Consider the following 18009-nt stretch of genomic DNA (forward strand, 5'->3'; position numbering starts at 1 on the left):
TCATTTGTACTCCATTAAGATGTACGACTACAATGAACCAATAAAAAATAATTTTAAAAAAGGACAGCAAATGAAACAAAATTCAAAACAAGTAATTTAGGGCAGAAAATAAGATGACATGTACCAATGAAAATCAACTGTCCAATTCTCTCTGGTTCAAATAAAATTCAAAAATATTCTCACGCCTAAAAAAAAAAAAAAATACTCAAGGCAAACTAAAATAGAAAAAGCTTTAAAAAGAAAGTTAGAAAAAGGAGAGACCTAGACAGAATGGACCTAGATTTAAAAACCAAGCACAAACGGGGATACAATGAAAAGAGTGGTGACAGAATATAATTTAATGCAAATTAAAAAAAAATACTTATTCAAGTTTTGAAAGCAGGAACCAAGGATGTCAGTAAGGCAGATAATAAAAGACAGCATCATTCAGCTTCTGCCCACCAAAGAGCAAAGCGTCAAAATACATGAACCTAAATCTCCCAGGACAGTGTTATGTTTTAATAAAAAATTTACATTAAAATATATAAATAAGGTGACAAGGGGAAAGAAATGGGGTTGGAATTGAAAAAGGGCTACATGAGTGATGGGTGCATGTATGCCTTTACCATCTTGTACCCCATTAAGGTGTATGACTGCAATGTACCAATAATAAAATAAAAAACAAAGATAAATAGATAAATACGCAAATAAATACATGCCAGTAATCCCAGCTACTCTGGAGGCTGAGGCAAGAGGAGGAAGCCCAAGGCCAGCCTGGTCACCTTATCAAAATCCAATTAAAAGGGCAGATAAGGTAGCCCAGTGTTAGAGAGCCTGCCTGGCATGTGTGAGGTCAACAGTACCACACACACACACACACACACACACACACACACACACACACACAGAAGTAGTGGGCAGTTATGAAAAACTGTCATCTGTGAATATGTAACAAACACCTGTGACCGTGTTTTAAAAATACAAAAGTACAGAGAACAGCGGTGCATCTTGAAAAAATTCAAAGCTCACTGGGGCTAATGAATGTGATTCCCAAGGAAGAATCTGTCTCAGGCCACTTCCTTCTGTCCTGCTGGAAGCTGCAGACTGGACCTCAGGCGGCCCAGTGTTGGCAAGGGGACGGGGTGCATCCATGTGCACGGGGCTCCACGCCACAAACAAATAACACAGTGTAGAAATTAATTACACATGCGGTTAAAAAAAAGAAAAATTCAGTGACTTGGAAATTAAAAACAAACTCTGGCCTAAATAGCTGGGCCAAAGAGGAAATGGAGATACAATAATAGTCCCTAGACCATCAGGACAATACACATCGTCACGTGTCAAGATGAATAAAATGAATCAAGAGAAAAAGGAGAGGAAAACGAGGACCACGACACTTGTGTCTTTCAGAAGGGAACAATGTGACTCCATCCTCAAGCCTGAACGAAGGAAATGGTCAAAACCAAAGCAGACAGCAAAACATAACAGAGTTGATGAAAATCGAGGAGCGGTGATAAAAGATGAATCTCCTAAACCAGAATCAAGAGAATATAAAAAACTTTAGCCAAAAAGGTAATTTTCTAATTTCATGTACATTAGTAAAAACATAAAATTGGAGACTTCAATAAATTATCATTGATGTTAAAAGTATGTAATAAAATTAGAGTAAACTAAAGTAAAACCCTTTAACATAGAAAATTCTAGCTGGGCATAGTGGCACACAGCTGTAATCCCAGCTACCCTGTAGGCTGAGTCAGGAGGATCCTAAGTTCAAGGCCAACCTGGGCAATTTAGTGAGACCCTGTCTCAAAATATAAAAAGGGATGGGGAGTAGATCAGTGGTAGAGTGCACCAGGATTCAAGTCCCAGTACTGTGAAAAAAGAAAAAGAAAAACAAAATGCTAGAGATGAAACTGAATGAAACCCCCTCCATTCACCTCCCAACATAAAGTCATAAATTTGCATGTTTTTGCTAATCAATTAATACAACTGGTCAAGAGAGAAAAATAATTCCCAAGCACTTGTTTACAACAGGCACTTGGCTACATGCTCTATATGTGTCTGGTGCCCCCCCCACACACACACTATGCCCACTTTTCCTAAGAGTAACAGAGACTGCTTAGATGAAGGGCCCAGGGCTGATACTGGGGCCTGAGGAAGACCATGTTGGTGATTCTGGAGTTCATGGTTTTAACCAGAACCCTACAGCCCTGTGGTTTCAAGCTATAGCCCCAGGATAAAGAACAAAGGCATCGGGTGTACAAAAAGCCTGCTTTGGAGCCCAGTCTCCAACTTAGGAGTCAGACACTCAAAAGGCCGTGGTCCAGAAACCTGTGTTTTCTCAAACCCCTGCTGAAGTTTAAGAATCATCGGGACTTATAACAATGAGTTGCACATTAGAACCCGGGGGGGGGGGGGGAACTCTGCAAAACCTCAGGTGTTCAGGCTACACTTAAACCAAGAAAAAAAACATCTCAGGACAGGGGACAGTATTGCCTGAAGGTCCCAGTATATCCCATGTTGAAAATCTCCACTGTCGTTTCTTCCCTTCAAAGCACACTGCTCCTTTCTTATGCTGTCCATAGGATTGAAGCGTCATGTAATTTTCTGGGGGCCAGGAAGGGGAAACTAAATATAAGTATAAATGTAGTCAGTTATCAAAACACCGTAACTGAATCCTATGGGCTAGATCCTTCCTAGAAGCTGAACCTGCTATGTTTTCTATTGTTATAGTTTGAATTTAAAATGTCCCCCAGACCTCGTGTTCTGGGCAAGGCATCATGTTCAGAGGCGGGACTTGGTTGCCATGGAAATCATGGCCCGGGGAGAGTTTTTCCAGGCGGCTGCTGCAGCTCCCAGCCCCTCTGTGCCAGGAGCTCCCACCCTCGCTCTCTGATCCTTGCCAGTATGCCCTTGAGAACCTGCAGCCCCAGCTCCTCTTGGAAGTCAATATAACATGGACTGAAATTTCCCGAACTGTGAGTAAATCGAATTCTTCTTCTCCATGTAACAGGTCAGGTATTTGGGTCAGTGGTAAGACTGCAGAAACTTCTTCCTTGGGATGGTCATGGCCAGGTCTGTGTCTTACCATGCCTGACAAAAGCGAACCCCAGGACCATTTTAAAACATAGGTCAACAACAACTGGCCAAGATAAGACTTCAGAAATGTTTCTCTGGGTAACTAAGTCTCCTCTGCACAGGGTTTTGCTCATGTTTCAAAGTATGTCAAATAGGGGGAAAGAGCCCTATCCATTTTAATTGAAAGATAAAGTCTTTTCAGACAAATCACTAAAGCATTTTGTCCTTGGCATGATCTGAAGCACGTACAACTCCAGAGAAGAAGCCAGTTCCCTCTGAGAAAACCGAGAGAGATTTATTTTCTTCCACACTGAACACTGAGATTCCGATGAAACAAGAGAAGAGGGGTTGACACCTGTATTCATCAGCTCTCCATCGCTACAACAAAATACCAGGGATAATCAACTTATAAATAGAAAAGGGCTATTTTGGCTCACAGACGTGGAGGTTTCAGGCCATGCTCGGTTGGCCCTACTGTGCATGACATCTTCCTTTCTGTGTTTCTCTGTCTCTCCTACCTGCCCACCGCTACTTGGCTTGGCTGAAACTGTTCTGGATCCCATATGCTAATTAAACAGGGGTTTCCCCCAAGGTTTTGTACGTCGGATTAGATCATAGCTAGGCTGGAAGAACTATAAAACAGGGGCAAATAGAGGCTTTATTTCAAAACAGCTAGAAAGTGACCTCTTGCAAACTTATTTGAAACACTTAGAGTTTCCAGAGCAGCCTCATCTTCCTCATGGTGGGTGATGCTGGGTGGAAGGTTAAGGCTGAGGAGGGAAAGACGCCTCTCCAAGCCACGCAGCACGTGCAGAACGGCCAGCAAGGCGAGGGCGTGGACACACCTTCCAGAAGCAGCAGCAGGCAAGGTAGAGAAGGCTAGGGTGCCTCCCCTAACTCCCTCCAAGTCCACAACACGGAGGAGGCTTCACTGCAAGAGAAAGTGTGCATCCCAAACTGTGGAGTTACGCCCTCCCCTTCCTGGCGGGGCAAGCAGAGTGGACAGCCACAGTGAGGACTTTGCTCTGCTGCTGAGAGAAGCGAGTGTTGTCGCCCTGAGCAGTGAGCCGGGCGGCAGGATCAGACCTGCTTTCCAGGTGTATCCTGGCTTCTCTGCAGAGAGCTGGCGGCAGCTGGGTAAGGGGAGGCCTGGAGAGGCCAGGGAGCAGAATCCCGGGGTGCCTCGTGGGGGAGACGTGGCAGGGTCTACATTGACTGGCAATATCTGAAAGAAAGAGCAGGACTGAGATCTTTGGGCTGAGCAAGTGGACACATTTTTGGGCAGAGATGAGAGAGAGAGGAGCAAGGGGGTTGGGGGCTCAATGTCAGTCCTCACACTGAGTCCAGGACTGATGAGGCTTTCCACTCCTGTGTGCTGATATTAGTAGTACTCTGTCCTCAGGATCGGAAGGAAGGGGTCAGCTCTAACAATCAAGCAGGACTGCCTTTCCTGTCTTTGATGGCTTCCTACAGGATTGGCTTACTGAAGGCAGCTAGGGGGAGTTTCCCTCCTCTCTGCAGCTCTCCCTTGAAGCAGACCCTCCTGCCCTAAGTGGCGGTGAGCAAGCAGATGGAGGGCTAGCCTGGGGGTAAGAAGACCCCAAGTACTGACCCAGACTGGGACCCTACAGCCATTTAGCCATGCACCAACCTTGGGCTGCCTCTCCTACTTCCTCAGGCTGGGGAGGAGACACCAAGGACATGCTGGACCTCACGCCTGCTCACACTGCCTGGGCCCAAGGCCAGTGTGTGGCGTGGGGCAGCAGTGTGGGGGCTGCAGATGGGCCACCAGATGCTGACCCCCATCTGTAATCATGTCACGTGCAAGGGTTGTGCAAGGGACAAGAGTGAGGCCCTGGTCAGTCGGGGTGGGGGGTGGGGAGAGGGGCAAGGCCAGACCAGGGCACACAGAAGAGACTGGGAGACGAGATCAGGAAAGCCCAAGTTCCCCGCATGGGGAAAGAGCCTTTTGCTGAACATTTACAATGGGCCAAGTTCTGAGCATTAATGTGTCTTTGGCCTTCTATTCTATAGGACAGCTTTCTCAAGAAAAGTGGGAGGAAGTGTGTCCAGACATGTTTCTAACTTCTTCCCAGCTGTGGGTTCACTCCCTGACTCTTTCCCTCCTTCCATCCATAACTGTAAGCATAACCATCCTGCGCCAGTTTACGGGGGCTAGAGCTCCCCGTAATGATCTGTGGGTAAGGTGTACGAAATGAATTTTCGATTCCCGCTATTTTTAACTCATGCTGCGTTTAGAGCCACATAACCCCACTGTAAGCTGGGGGAGCACCTGCACAGTTTCCTATTTACTTTCCCTAACGACACTGTGAGGTAGCTGTTGCCCCCAGGCAGGACATGGGAGCTCAGCAATTGAGCACAGTAGCTTTTTAGTACTGTAGCTGGGACTTGGTCCTCTGGACCCCAGAGGCCCCTGAGCCCTGAAAATAGTGACAGTCTATAATATTCATCTTAACTGTGCAGACTCTGAGCTCCAACGATCCTGGCCCATGGAGAGTATGAGATCCACGTATGAAACACACCTTCCCTGGCTAGGGTTTGTGCTTTCAGGATGCTCCCCCAGCTTCCTGTGCAGGACCTGGGGGTCAGTGCCAAGAGGCAGTGCACCTTTTAAGGGGTGGCCTAGTGCAAACTAGTAAATCAGAAAGGTGCTGTTCTGAGAAGAGCTCAATGCTGCTCATGGAGGGTAAGTTCTCGCTACAAAGGGAGGCCACCCAGCTGGGCGTGGTGGCGCAAGCTTGTAACGCCAGCATTCGGGAGTCTGAGACAGGAGGATCGCGGTTCGAGGACAGCCTCAGCTACTCAGTGAGGTCCTCTGCAACTTAGTGAGAGCCTGTTCCAAAATAAAGAATAAAAAATAGGGCTGGGGGTGAAGCTCAGAGATAGAATGCCCCTGGTTTCCATCCCCAGCACTGAAAAAAAAAGGCATTAGAAACTCTAAAGATGCTAAATTAAATTACGTATGAAGAATTCCTCTTGCCTACCAAGGTTGAGATTGGTCTAGAATCTACAATCTGTATGGTGCCCAAATTCTTAAAACTCCAGAAATCTACATAGATACATACATGTCGCTTTTTAATGTCAAACTTGGGGCATTTATTATAAAATTATTTGATGTATAATGGTTCCTTTAAAAAATAGATTTTTATCTATTCTGGCCACACTAGTACAATAGTGCTGGAGTTGAGAGTCAGTATAAACAATCACTGGGGGTTTTTGTTAGGAAGTTTGCAAAATCTGCAGAATATGTTATTTCCAAAGGGCATTCTCCCCTCACCCACTGGATCTAAAAACTATTGCAATAACTAAGAAAGCAGTCATCCTCTGATGAAATCATCCACATCAACCATGCACACCGGACCCTCAGTCATCAGCTTGTTTGTCTATGAAGTAATCCTTCAAAATAACCCGACAGTACAAAGAAGAGGCAGCCTTGAAACGGTGCCCGCTTCACCTCTCTATCCCATAGTCAGTCCGGCAGCCCTGTTATGACCCAGGGCAGGAAATGTTCTATGTGTAGCTATTCGATCAGGGTTGTGCCTCTTATCATAAATCTCTCCATGCTTTATTACCTCCCCCCATCTCTTCGTAACTGTGACTAAAATTAAAAAAAAAATTAATCCTTTCAATGAGAATGGATCCTAACAGCCTGTGGGTCTGCAGACTCCCTTGGTAATAGTGTAGCCAAGCTGTCCCATTCTCAGACAGAAAAAAAAAAAAAAAAAAAGGAAAACCTATTTCTTGGAGACAGTTGGAATGTCTGGCCTTCGGTCATATATGGAAACACAGAGGGCCCCTGGCAGCGCTCCGCGGGAAGCACCCTGAAATGAGCTCGCTTTGCTACCTCAGGAACGAAATTTCCTTGAGCGCTTCCACGGCAGGAAGTTCTTTACAAAATTTATTTTCTTTTTAAGCCTGAGTTTCAAGGATGACCATAAGCAATGTCTTGGTAGACATCATTCTTACTCCTCCTGGATAAAAACCCACTTGAAAACTTGAATTTGCTGCTGATGCTACATAAAGGCCAAGGAAAAATTGGGGAGGCTGAGACAGGAGAGCAGAAGGCTTGAGGCCAGCACATGGTAACCTAGTGAGACGCTATTTCAAAATACAAAATACAAAAAGGAAAAAAAAGCCTAGGGTGTAGCTCAACGGTAGAGCCACCCTAGGTTCAATCCCCAGCACCATACTTAAAAATAAAAAAATAAAGAAAAGGAAATAGGGTTTCTTAATTTTTCTCCCTTTGTTTACCACCGAAGAGGTGCACATACATACCAGATTGGCCGTCTTCCTTCTGTGCCTCCACTTCAGAGCAATCCTGTTCAAGAGAAGCTTTAATGATTACAAGACCTCCAAGAGTCACTCATGGGACAAGTGCTAAAGCATACATCAAATTACTGACACCGGACAGAAGCATACAGGCAAGTGGCACGCCTCAGTTTCCCAGGCCAGCCCCTTACATTTGCAGAGTCAAAGAGGCTCAGAAAAGCAAAGATATTAGAGCACACAAGAGCCACGGGTTCCCAGTCCAAGTCGCCAGCACTTTAATAGGAGGGCCAAGAGAGCAGACGCCTTGGAAAACGAATCGCGCCAAGCCCCAGGGTGAAGCTTGCGTTCATCTCCAGGGGCCCAAAATAACTCATGCTGACCACGGTGGGCCCTTCCACAGCACACACTGGGCTATCTGAGGACAGTGCCCACAGCCATGATCAGTCACCATCTTGTGAACGGTAGATTCAGAGGATCCACAGAGGCTTGGCCCCTCACTCACACCACAGATCAAACTCAGCAAGAGATGACGAAGCCCTCATGAGGCCCCGGGCCAAGAAGACTGCCTGTCCACCCGTGTCTAGAACTTGCGGGGCTGTCCAAGGGGTCCAGAGGTTCATGGCTTGGTTTTTCACCTTCCCCTGCTCTGTCCCCATCCAGAACTCAGATTACTAGATGACCCACAGTTGTGCCCCAAACCACCTGGCTTATGAGTTCTGCAAGTGGAGATGGAATCCAGAAAGAAGACAGAAGGAGGAACAGGGCATTCCTACAAACCTGGAGAGATAACCAGATACAGGTAAAGAAAGCAATCTACAGAAAAAAGCATTTGAAACAGCAGAAGCCTGGACACAACCCAAGAGATCATCACCAGTCTGTGGACGATCCGCTTGTGATGTTCTAATCCCCCCAGCGAAGCAGCAATCTGTGCTGCAACACGGGTAATCTCAAAATAAATAGGCTGAGTGGAAGAAGCCAGACAGAACACATCGATTCTCTTTATGCAACACTAGAAAATGCAAACTAATCTATAATGAGAGAAAACAGATCCAGGAAAAAAGTAGGTAAGAATGTGCTGCAGAGGATCATGGGAAAAACGGAGCAATGGACATTTCCATCACATGGTTTGATTGGTGATGGTTTTACACAAGGCAGAAGATAGCAAATCGCACATTCAAAATATGTGCTGCTTACGGTACTCATGGTACAGCACTTTAATAACCTTAAGAAGTAGAAAAAAAGGAAAGAAAGTAATTTAGGTATGAGGACATCCAGGGAATTGGCTTGACCAAACACAAGTGGTGTGGTTCATGATCTTTGTGGTAGCAGTGTTCTAGAAGTTGCCATGAACACTGAATCAGTAAATCCTGAGTCACTGGCCTGGGAGGAAAGAGAGGGAACAGAAGAGTAGGGGCCCTGGTCAGATGTTTATCAACCAACCAATATGACCTTGGCAAGAGACACTTGACTTAAAATACATCGTTGATTCATTAACATTGAATTCATGGCCAAGAGCACTCTTAACTCCTGCCTGAAAAAAGAGGACTAAAACAAGTGTTTTCTCTCTCTAGCACATTGCAGCTTTCTGGAGCTCAGGGCCACTCTGGTGCTGTGTTTGGGGGCCATTTTCAGCAGTAAAATGAACAAAAAATATAACGATTTGGGAAATTTGACACACAAAAAAACACTCGCTCCCCGGAGAACATGTGAGCTGTGAGCTGCTCTGAGTGTCTTTGAATGGCTGGGAGCATGAGTTCAGGGGTCACAAATCAATTTTAGCAAGGAGGTGAATGCACACCTGGGGTCCTTCATTGATAAGGATCAACAGCGTCCACCTTCTTGGTGCCCTGGTATCGTAGACTTTACAATGGCAGAGGGCTGGCAACTCACCTCCCGGGACTCTGCACAGGTAACAGGGTAATAGTGAGATCACTCAGGATACCCAGAACATGGGAGCAGACAGAGTTGGAGCTGGTTCTCCTGCTGCTTCTCATATCATTCTTATCTGGCCCCTGTACCCAGGCAATCACAGCAATGTACACCTCCTCTCTGTGTGCGGCACGTACTCCCTGGGCTATCATCTGCTTCCCCATCCACCACTCCCAGCATCTGCGAACATTCCAAGGACCAGACCGCATTCCGTGACATCAGCAGCTTCATGGAGGGATTGTGCCTGAGCTGAGACGGCTGGCTTTGAGCTGTGTCACTTATCTTAAACACCACCCTAACTGCTTCTTGACTTGCGGTACACTTTGTCCAAATGCATCTCTGACGCTGTCACTGCTTACAGACACTAAGCTTAAAGAAATAATACCTGTTCCCTTAACCCTGAACACTCTGCTGCCCCAGACTGCCAGAAACTCACCCGCCCTTCCTGATACTTGTATATCATGTCAGTTCTCTCGAGAAACTCTTGTTTTAGACATTGAAAGTCACCGGTATTAATTTGCCATGGTTTTCTGAATAGTAACTTCCTTTTTTCCTAATCCTAGTAGGCAAAAATAAGGGGAAAAAATCACCACCTTTGGTTTTGAATCTGCAGTGGGATGGCAAAGAGCTGGACAGACAAACTTGAAAAGAAACAGAAGACTGCCACGTTATCAGCTACTAAAAGACGACTGAGTCATAATCCTTCCAATTCAGAGAAGTACTGGAATTTCAAAAATCGTCCACTTTTTCTTTACCAGAATTTGGCTTCTAACAGATTCTACCAATTTTTTTTCCCATCTTTTCTAACCCTCCTCCTAAAACTCAAGGGCCACACGGGAATAAAACGCTTTCAAACAGGAAACGTACAAAGCCAAAGAAGAACCTTCCCGTCCTAACCAACACGGAGTAGCATTGCTTGGCTCAGGCCCAACCTCCTACTACTAAAAGCCCTGGACCTAACCAACAACGAGAAAAAAAAAAAAAAAAAAGAACGCTAAGAACTCGCAAGAAGAATGCCAGCTGCCGAGGGGGCTCGAGCTTGGGAAGGAACATGGTGGCGAGTTCCCAGGTCTGCCCCCCTTCGTACGTGCCAGAGAGGACCCTGCTCCAGCTCCAGCCCTCCTGGCCTTGGGACCAGAAACGGGGGATCTAGGAGGATCAGAAGCCAAACGCGAACGGAAACGCAGTTCCCTACTGAGATGCTGTCGGGGAGGAAGCGGTGAGCTAAATTTTCAACCTCGCCCAGCCCCTGATTTGCAGCAGCTAGTTCTGGCCCTGCAGAGCCCCCCACCCGGTCTTTTCTGACTTGGGGGAAGGCGATCTGCGGAGTAGGCAGGGACCGATTCCTCTGTAAAGGTAAAGCACTGTCACTCCCGCCTCACAGAAGGAAGGGCAGGGGGCTGTGAGGTCTAGCGGCCTGGCCCCATGGAGCATGGTTGGCCCTGAAGTCAGCTCAGCCCAGCTCTGCTCTCCCACACCCGGACGCCACTGCTTGGCGCTCCCCGGTGCTCCCGCGCACCACGCAGCCAAGGTGAGCCATAGGCAGAATGAACAGAGACGGTCAAGGAGACGCCCTTGGGAAACCTTGGAATAAAGGATCCACTGTTCGGCTTTCCCCACAGTGACAGGCATTTATTGACCTTGCCTTGATCAATATTTAACAGACGACTCTCCTGCAAAGAAAGGCGCTATCTGTAGGTAAAAACACACAGGTCTTACCTGTCAACAGCTGGCTCGGAGACTGTCTGCCAGAGAGGCCACCCAGGCTTCACTGAGAAGCGAGGGGAGGACCCTGCTGCTCACTGGACCGCTGCCCGCCACAGCTGACCCCTCCCACTCAGCAGCATGGTCAGCTCCAGAAGGGGACCGTCCACGAGGCCCCGGCTCAGCTGCGTCCGACTTGGAAGACCTGGACGCACACGCTACACCACTTAGGGCTTGAAACTTTGCAAAGGCATAAGAGGGCGTTTTGTTTTTCAAGGAGAGCACTGAAAAGACTCTTCCTAAGAACGAAACAAGAAAGTCATCAACAAGTGGGTTTCTAGTTGCTACGTCTCCTCACCCTAAGGGCAGGCGCCCGATGAGATCAGAAGAGCAAAGGAGAGACCCACGCGATGTTTACCTAGAACTCAACTCTCCAGCCCAGATCAAAGCCCACGTCCTTCACAGTGTCCTCACAGCGACGCCCACCCTCCACCCACCCCACATTCAGCCCCGGGTGCCCGCCCGCATGCCTGGCTGCTCTCCACAGAGGGCTGCAGGGCAGGGAGCGATGCCCTGTGTGTGTCGTGCCTGTGGCCCCCTGGCAGAGCCGAATGGGAGGCAGACCCACAGCGAAAATCCTCCCCCGGCTTCCAAGATGCACTTACCCACATCTACGCACTGACCGCCCAGGTGCTGGTCTAGGCATGAAGAGGGTGCTGGCAGACCCTCGCTCCAGAGGAGATGGCTTTGTAGTGAAGTCACTACAGATGAAGAGAGTGCTGCCAGACCCTTTATGAGGCCCTGGGCGGGGGAGCCCCTCACTGGGGTTTTCAATGTATCCCACTGGAACGTCAGTGTGTTTGACTATTTCTAAGCGGAGCCCACACAGCTAAGCGGAGTGTGTGGTGGAGAGCTGGGCTATGACGGGGGGGCTTGTGGTTGGTGTTCTGTGTGCTCCCCGTGGGTCCACCGGCAACATGGGGGCTCTGAACAGGTCACCCAAGGAAAGACTCTGCAGTGACATCTCCCTGATCACTAAACAGTGAACAGAAAGCCTACCAGTCATGGAAGAAGTCCTAGGCCCAGAACACAGATAAACAACATGCAGACAGCCAGCCGCGTTAGCGGGTCTCGCGGCCACCCTGGCTAAGAGTCCATGCTTGGGAGCCAGACAGGCTTAGCATAGCTCTCTCCTGACGCTGCCCTGACTTGGCAGGTGGTGTGGACACAAATTACTGGACTCTGAGCCTGAGCCTCAGTGTCCCCAGCTACAAAATAGACATGAAAACTGTATCTCCTCTTGGGGCTTTCATGAGGATTAAGTTCTCGGAAAGACTTTTGAGAAGATCCAACATATAGCGAACACCAAGCCAATAATATTTATCGCCAACTATAATGCGCACAAAGGCTGGGACAGCTGAAAGGAGCTACAGACGTATAGAAAATGACCAGTTCCCATCTCAAAGGCACGGACGACAAGGAGGGATGAGAGCGGGCCCTGGAGGAAGGTGCTCCCAGAGTTGCTTAAGTGTGTCCTATCACTCTATACCACAGTATGATGTATAATTAAAGGGCACCCAGTAAACATCTTTAAAAAAAAAACTATAAAACACAGTTTCTCTAATCTCAGATGCAAAAACAGCCACCAGCAAGGTGTAAGCTTGACATTTAAAGGTGATTCCATCTTTTTAGGACCAAAATGGGACATCCCCTGTATATACAAAGGCATTTTGTTAAGGCTGCCTCCTTTAGCCCTCTGTAAGAACTTAAAAGCTTGTAAAGGATTCTAATGATTGTGTCAACTGCAACATTTTTAAATTCTAGCAGCTAAATTGAAAACTGAGTTTTAAAAAAAATTTAAAGGTACACAGTAAAACAAGTATGAAGGTTTGGGGAACACGGAAATAAATTCAGGGCCAGCAGAATGACGGCTTCGGAGCACGTCTAATCCTTCCCTCCCGAGGGATTTCCATCTCTGCAGCACCATCTTTTCCTGGATTCTAACTGACATGCCCCAGGACCACTTCCTCATGCATCTACCAGACATTAGCCGTCCAATTTGGAATATACACTTGGGAGGTTTGCTTTCTTTTCAACTGTTTTGTACACAATACATTGACCTATAATTAAGGTCAAATGGAATCCAGTTATCATGTCAAGGTGGTCACCACTTGAACAATTTTTGCCTGTTTTCAAGAAAATTAATTGTAAACTTGATGGCTGACAACTACAATATGATTTTGGGGGCTTGATAAGCTGAACAGCATAACTAAGGTACAGCCTTCCTTCCACAATAACCTCATGCTGATCAATGACCACGAGAAAGCCTGTTGCAAGCACAACCTTTGGGCACCCTTTTCAACGGCCCTATCCAGCTCCCAACACCAGCAACACCCAGCACCCATCACAAACTGACCTTGACCACTGGACCACTGGCCATCAATGGAACTCGCCGGTCTGTTTCCCTTACCAGTCGAGAGAGACGACTTCTCCTGCAGTTTTCCAGTTGGACATGAGGGAAAAAAACTTGAGCTCTTATTAAAGAAAAGACTAACCTGGGTAAAAATAAATGTCTTACCTTATTTCCCAAATATTCCAGAAACAAAAGACCTCTTGATTCCTGTTGAGTATCTTTGATAGCATCCAAAAATTCCTGAGCTAATAGAAAGTTTTCCTTCTGTCTAGCTTTTTCACACTAAATATTTGGAGTAATAACAGTGACTATTTAGACACCCAACAAACCACAACTTTCATGACACTCCTCAGCCAGACAGCTCTGGAGTGGAGACAAGGCCTTCCTCAAAGGGGGACTGATGTCAGAGACTACGGGTGTCTTCACAAGAAAGTAACAAGACACTTATGAGGGAAAAGAGAGAAATGCACGAATAAAAATGAATTTAGGAAAAGGCCAGTTTCTAAAGAGTAATTACAAAACTTCAGAAGGCTTTGGCCAGGACCTGTGGACAGCTTAAAACTAAATCAACAATTAAATGCAAGGGTTGAGAGTGTGGCTCCGTGGGAGGAGTGCTCACAGAGCAGGTAAGAAGTCACCCAGCACTGTGAGAAGAAAAATTAAACCCAAAATGCTATGCTGCACACCACCTTCAGACACCCAGGCACCTTCACAGGACGTGTAAGTGCAACTGCCACAGTTTCTTTCTTGGTTAAAATGGCCGAAAATAAAGCCAAAGAGAGATTGCACTGAACAGAAGCTAAAAGGCGGGACGGTCGTACACCGAAATGACCAAGCACACAGAGATCAGAAGCGACAACTTAGCCATGGCCACCCCATCCATCTGGCCCAGGACCACAGGGATTCCACCTTTGGTGGTCTGTTCACCACAGGACACCAGTAACAGTTCACAGAGATGGCAAGAGCACCCAACCTGGACACCTTCACTGAAACCAACAAAACAAAACCTGCAGGTATGGATGGAGCCAGAACCCACCTGAGGCTCAATTCCAAAGCCAAGCAGGACCTACAACTACAGTCCTCATTCTGAGCCTTCCAGAAACCACCAAAGAAATGGGTTACCTCAAGAAAGCCTATCCTGCTCACATAAACCAGAAATCCAACAGGAGGAAGACACTGGCTGCTGGAAAGAGGAGAAATACTTCTCTCTGAAGCACCTCAAAAGCCAACAGAAGAGTGAGGGGCAGGACACACACACACACACACACACACACACACACACACACACACAGCAACGAACCCGGAAGCAGACAATGCCACACTCACAGATACACATGTGTTTGTCTATGACTGAGCCATCCTAAAGCAATAGAAGACGTGTACCTTCACTCAGCTACAACCCAGCATGGGATCCATTCTTCCGAGCAGAAGGCTCTTATTCAGAAGGCCTCCCTTCACTTTTTTTCCTTCTATCGCGTTGTTTAGAGCACAGACTCCTAAAGTCAGTGGTACTGCGTGCTGGGGTGGCAGAGAAACAGAAATGATACTGGTGATGTTGGGAAGGGAGGGAGCGTCAAATAAAATAACGCTAAGTGGAAGTGCTGAGGAGGTGCTAAATAAAAGTACTTCCTGAGAAGAGGACAGTAAGCCAATACTCTGGGGCATCTATAGTTTAGAGCATATTTTACTATTTTTTAAAAAGTGTCCAAAGAGGAAGCCTGGAATCCAAAACACAGAAGATAACAGAAAAAAATTCACCTCCTGCTTGTCAACAAGTAATGGTGAGGCGCAAACTAAGGCACCCCTTGCCCTGATGTCAGGGCTTAGACTGGAATGCCCCCCAGACCTCGAGTTCTGGCAATGCAGCTAGGTTTGGAGGTGGGCAAGGCTTGGAAGACTATATTGGTTGCTGGTTCCTTCTTGTCTTTCTCTCTTTAGGCTTCCCAGCTGTCGTGAGCTGAGCAGCTGCCCTCTGCCACACCCTACCACCACAATGTTTCTGCCTTGGAGCCAACTATCTATGGATGAAACCTCTGAAACCATGGGCCAAATAAATCTTTCCTCCTCTAAGCGGTGGTGGTCGGGTATTCTGGTGCCAGTGACAGAAGAAAGAACACAGCTGATCAAAGGCATGCGCAAAATACTTTCAGCAGACAAGCAGAACAAATGTAGAAGTGCACTGACATTCCCACTACAATCAGGGCCAAAAAGAGTGTGTGAGGCACCGCCATTCCAGAACCCTCGACCACACAGAAAAACAGGAAACTCGTGAAATGTAAATGTCGAAGGAAAAGGTTGACAAGTGAATCGTGCTCCGTAGACAAGATGCAGGTTCTGTTAAATGCAAGGTGTTTAGCACCCATGCAAACGTTTAGTAAGGTAAAGGTCCAGGAGCAGGTTAGATATCCCTGCTGCTGCACACCAGCCCTAAGAAATTAGCCAGGCTCGAGATGAAAGAAATTTTTTTTTTCATAGAAACATCAAAATAATACACTCAAGCTGGACATGGTGGTACACACTTGTAATCCCAGCATTTGGGAGGCTGAGACAGGAGGATGGTGGATTGTGGCCAGCCTCAGCTACTTAGTGAGGCCCTTTGCAACTCAGTGAGACCCTGTTTCAATAAAGAATAAAAACAGGACTGGGAGTGGAGCTTGGAGGTAAAATGCCCCTGGGTTCTAATCCCAGTATCGCAAAAAAAAAAAAAAAAAAAAAGAAAGAAAAAAGAAAAAAGAATAATACACTCAGGAAAGAGATACAGGATCCATTGAAGAAGGTGAAACTCAGGGCAGGAACCTGAAAAACCAGAATGCAGACACACGCTTCCTTGGCTGAAGAGAATACTTGTATTACTCACTGCAACATCCCCATCAATGGGTTCCTGAAACACAATCCCAAGTGATACCCAGCCTTTGAGGAACTCACTTGCTGATTTAAAGGTCCACAGAGAGGACACCGAAGTCCACAAAACACAGCAGGGAACGTGGACAGAGCAAGTGAATGGCACACGCATTTAAAATAAGACCCTGGCAGGAGGTGCTCCTCTGTAAGACACAGTGGATCTTCACCTCCCACTGCTCATAGACTGATACTTTAAACATTACAAGAAGCTACTAAGAGGAAAATGTGAATGAATGTTGCAGGATCTGAGAAAGATCTTTCCAAGCGTGTTTCTTATACCCTAAGTGGGTGTACTGTAGAGGCTTTGGGGAGCCTGGAAGAGCACCCCAAAAGCTTCAGGCTTAGTCATACACCTACCTTTGAATAACTTACTCTAGGGAATGGCTCACATGGACACACACACACACACACACACACACACACACACACACACACACCCCTAGATGTTGACTGCCACACTTCAACACAGAAAAACTAGAAGCAGCTGAATGCACCTGGCCAAGTCTCCCCTCTCTCCCTCAATTCAGCTGTCAGCAGACACCCACCTAACCACACGTGGCAGAGCCAAGAACCCTCCTCCGTCCTTGGAGCTCTCCAATCCACCAGCCTAAGTGGCTTTGGTTGGAGGAGCAGAAGCCAGCTGCCCCACCCTCTCCTGACGTGACCTTTGCCTCTTCACCTCTTTCCCCTCCTCATTTCCACCCAGCCCACTGCCTGCTCTGCAGAGCCTAGGACTTAGCACTGGTCCTATGAGATCTGAGGACATTTTCTGTTGCTATAACAAAACACCAAATATTTGGTTCACAGCTCCGACGGCTGGGGAGTCCAAATGCACAGCACGGGAATTCGCTCTGCACCTGGGGAGGGTCTCACTGCTGCACCCCGGGATGAGACGGCGCAGGCTTGCCAGCTTCCATTTCTCTTCCTCTCCCTGTAAAGCCCTGATGACCATCCTGGGGGATCCACCCTCATGACCTTCGCCAATCCTATTCACCTGCCAAAGGCCCCACCCCAAACATGATCAATGTACAAATATGAGGATTAAACTTCCTAGAGAGAAACTTTGAAGGGGGGGAACAGGCATTTAAGCCAGAGCCTTCAACCCCTGGCCCCTAAAATTCCCATCTTTCTCACATGCAAAATGCATTCCATCCTCAGGGCCCCCCAAACCGTAACTCATGCCAGCATCAACCTGGAAGTCAAATGTGCAGCCTTTCGTGAGACTTTGTGATGGGTAAGGGTGAGGCGCAAGCTGCTACTTACCCCACGTCCAGTGTGCTTCGACTGTGAACGTGTGATACAAAAACCAGTTGTCTACTTCCATTGTAAAATGGGGGAACAGGCACAGAATAGACATTTTCATTCAAAAAGGTAAAAACGAGAAAAAAAGAGTTAATGAGAGAAAAAAGAGTTAACAGGTCCCAAGCACATCCAAAACCTGACCGGGAAAATAACAGTAAATCTCAAAGCTCCCAAATAACTTTCTTGATGCCGTACCCCACTTCCTGGGTATACCTGGTGTGGGATGAGGCCCCACAGCCTAGGGCAGCTGTGCCCAAAGCTCTGAGAGGCGCAAACCCTGCATCGGCTCTCTCAGATTAGAGTCTCAGCACTGTACACTGGTAGCTCAAAAGTTAGCAGAGATTCTCTACTACCGTCCCTGACCATCTTGAAATTCCCTGAAACCTAGAGGGGATGCCCCGGCGACACAGAAG

The 18009-nt window shown here is 47.2% G+C and overlaps 1 protein-coding gene across 1 annotated transcript in view; it reads right to left on the bottom strand.

The window, feature by feature from the left end:
• GRB10 (growth factor receptor bound protein 10) overlaps nt 1-11045 on the bottom strand; it is a gene marked incomplete at its 3' end in the record, with an annotated part of 109447 nt that extends 98402 nt beyond the window's left edge. The window contains exon 1 of the mRNA XM_080701093.1: nt 10996-11045. The remainder of the gene's footprint in view (nt 1-10995) is intronic.
• Nucleotides 11046-18009: the final 6964 nt, after the last annotated feature.

Source organism: Muscardinus avellanarius (genome assembly GCF_963383645.1).
Source record: "Muscardinus avellanarius genome assembly, chromosome: 9".
NCBI classification, from domain to species: Eukaryota; Metazoa; Chordata; class Mammalia; order Rodentia; family Gliridae; genus Muscardinus; species Muscardinus avellanarius.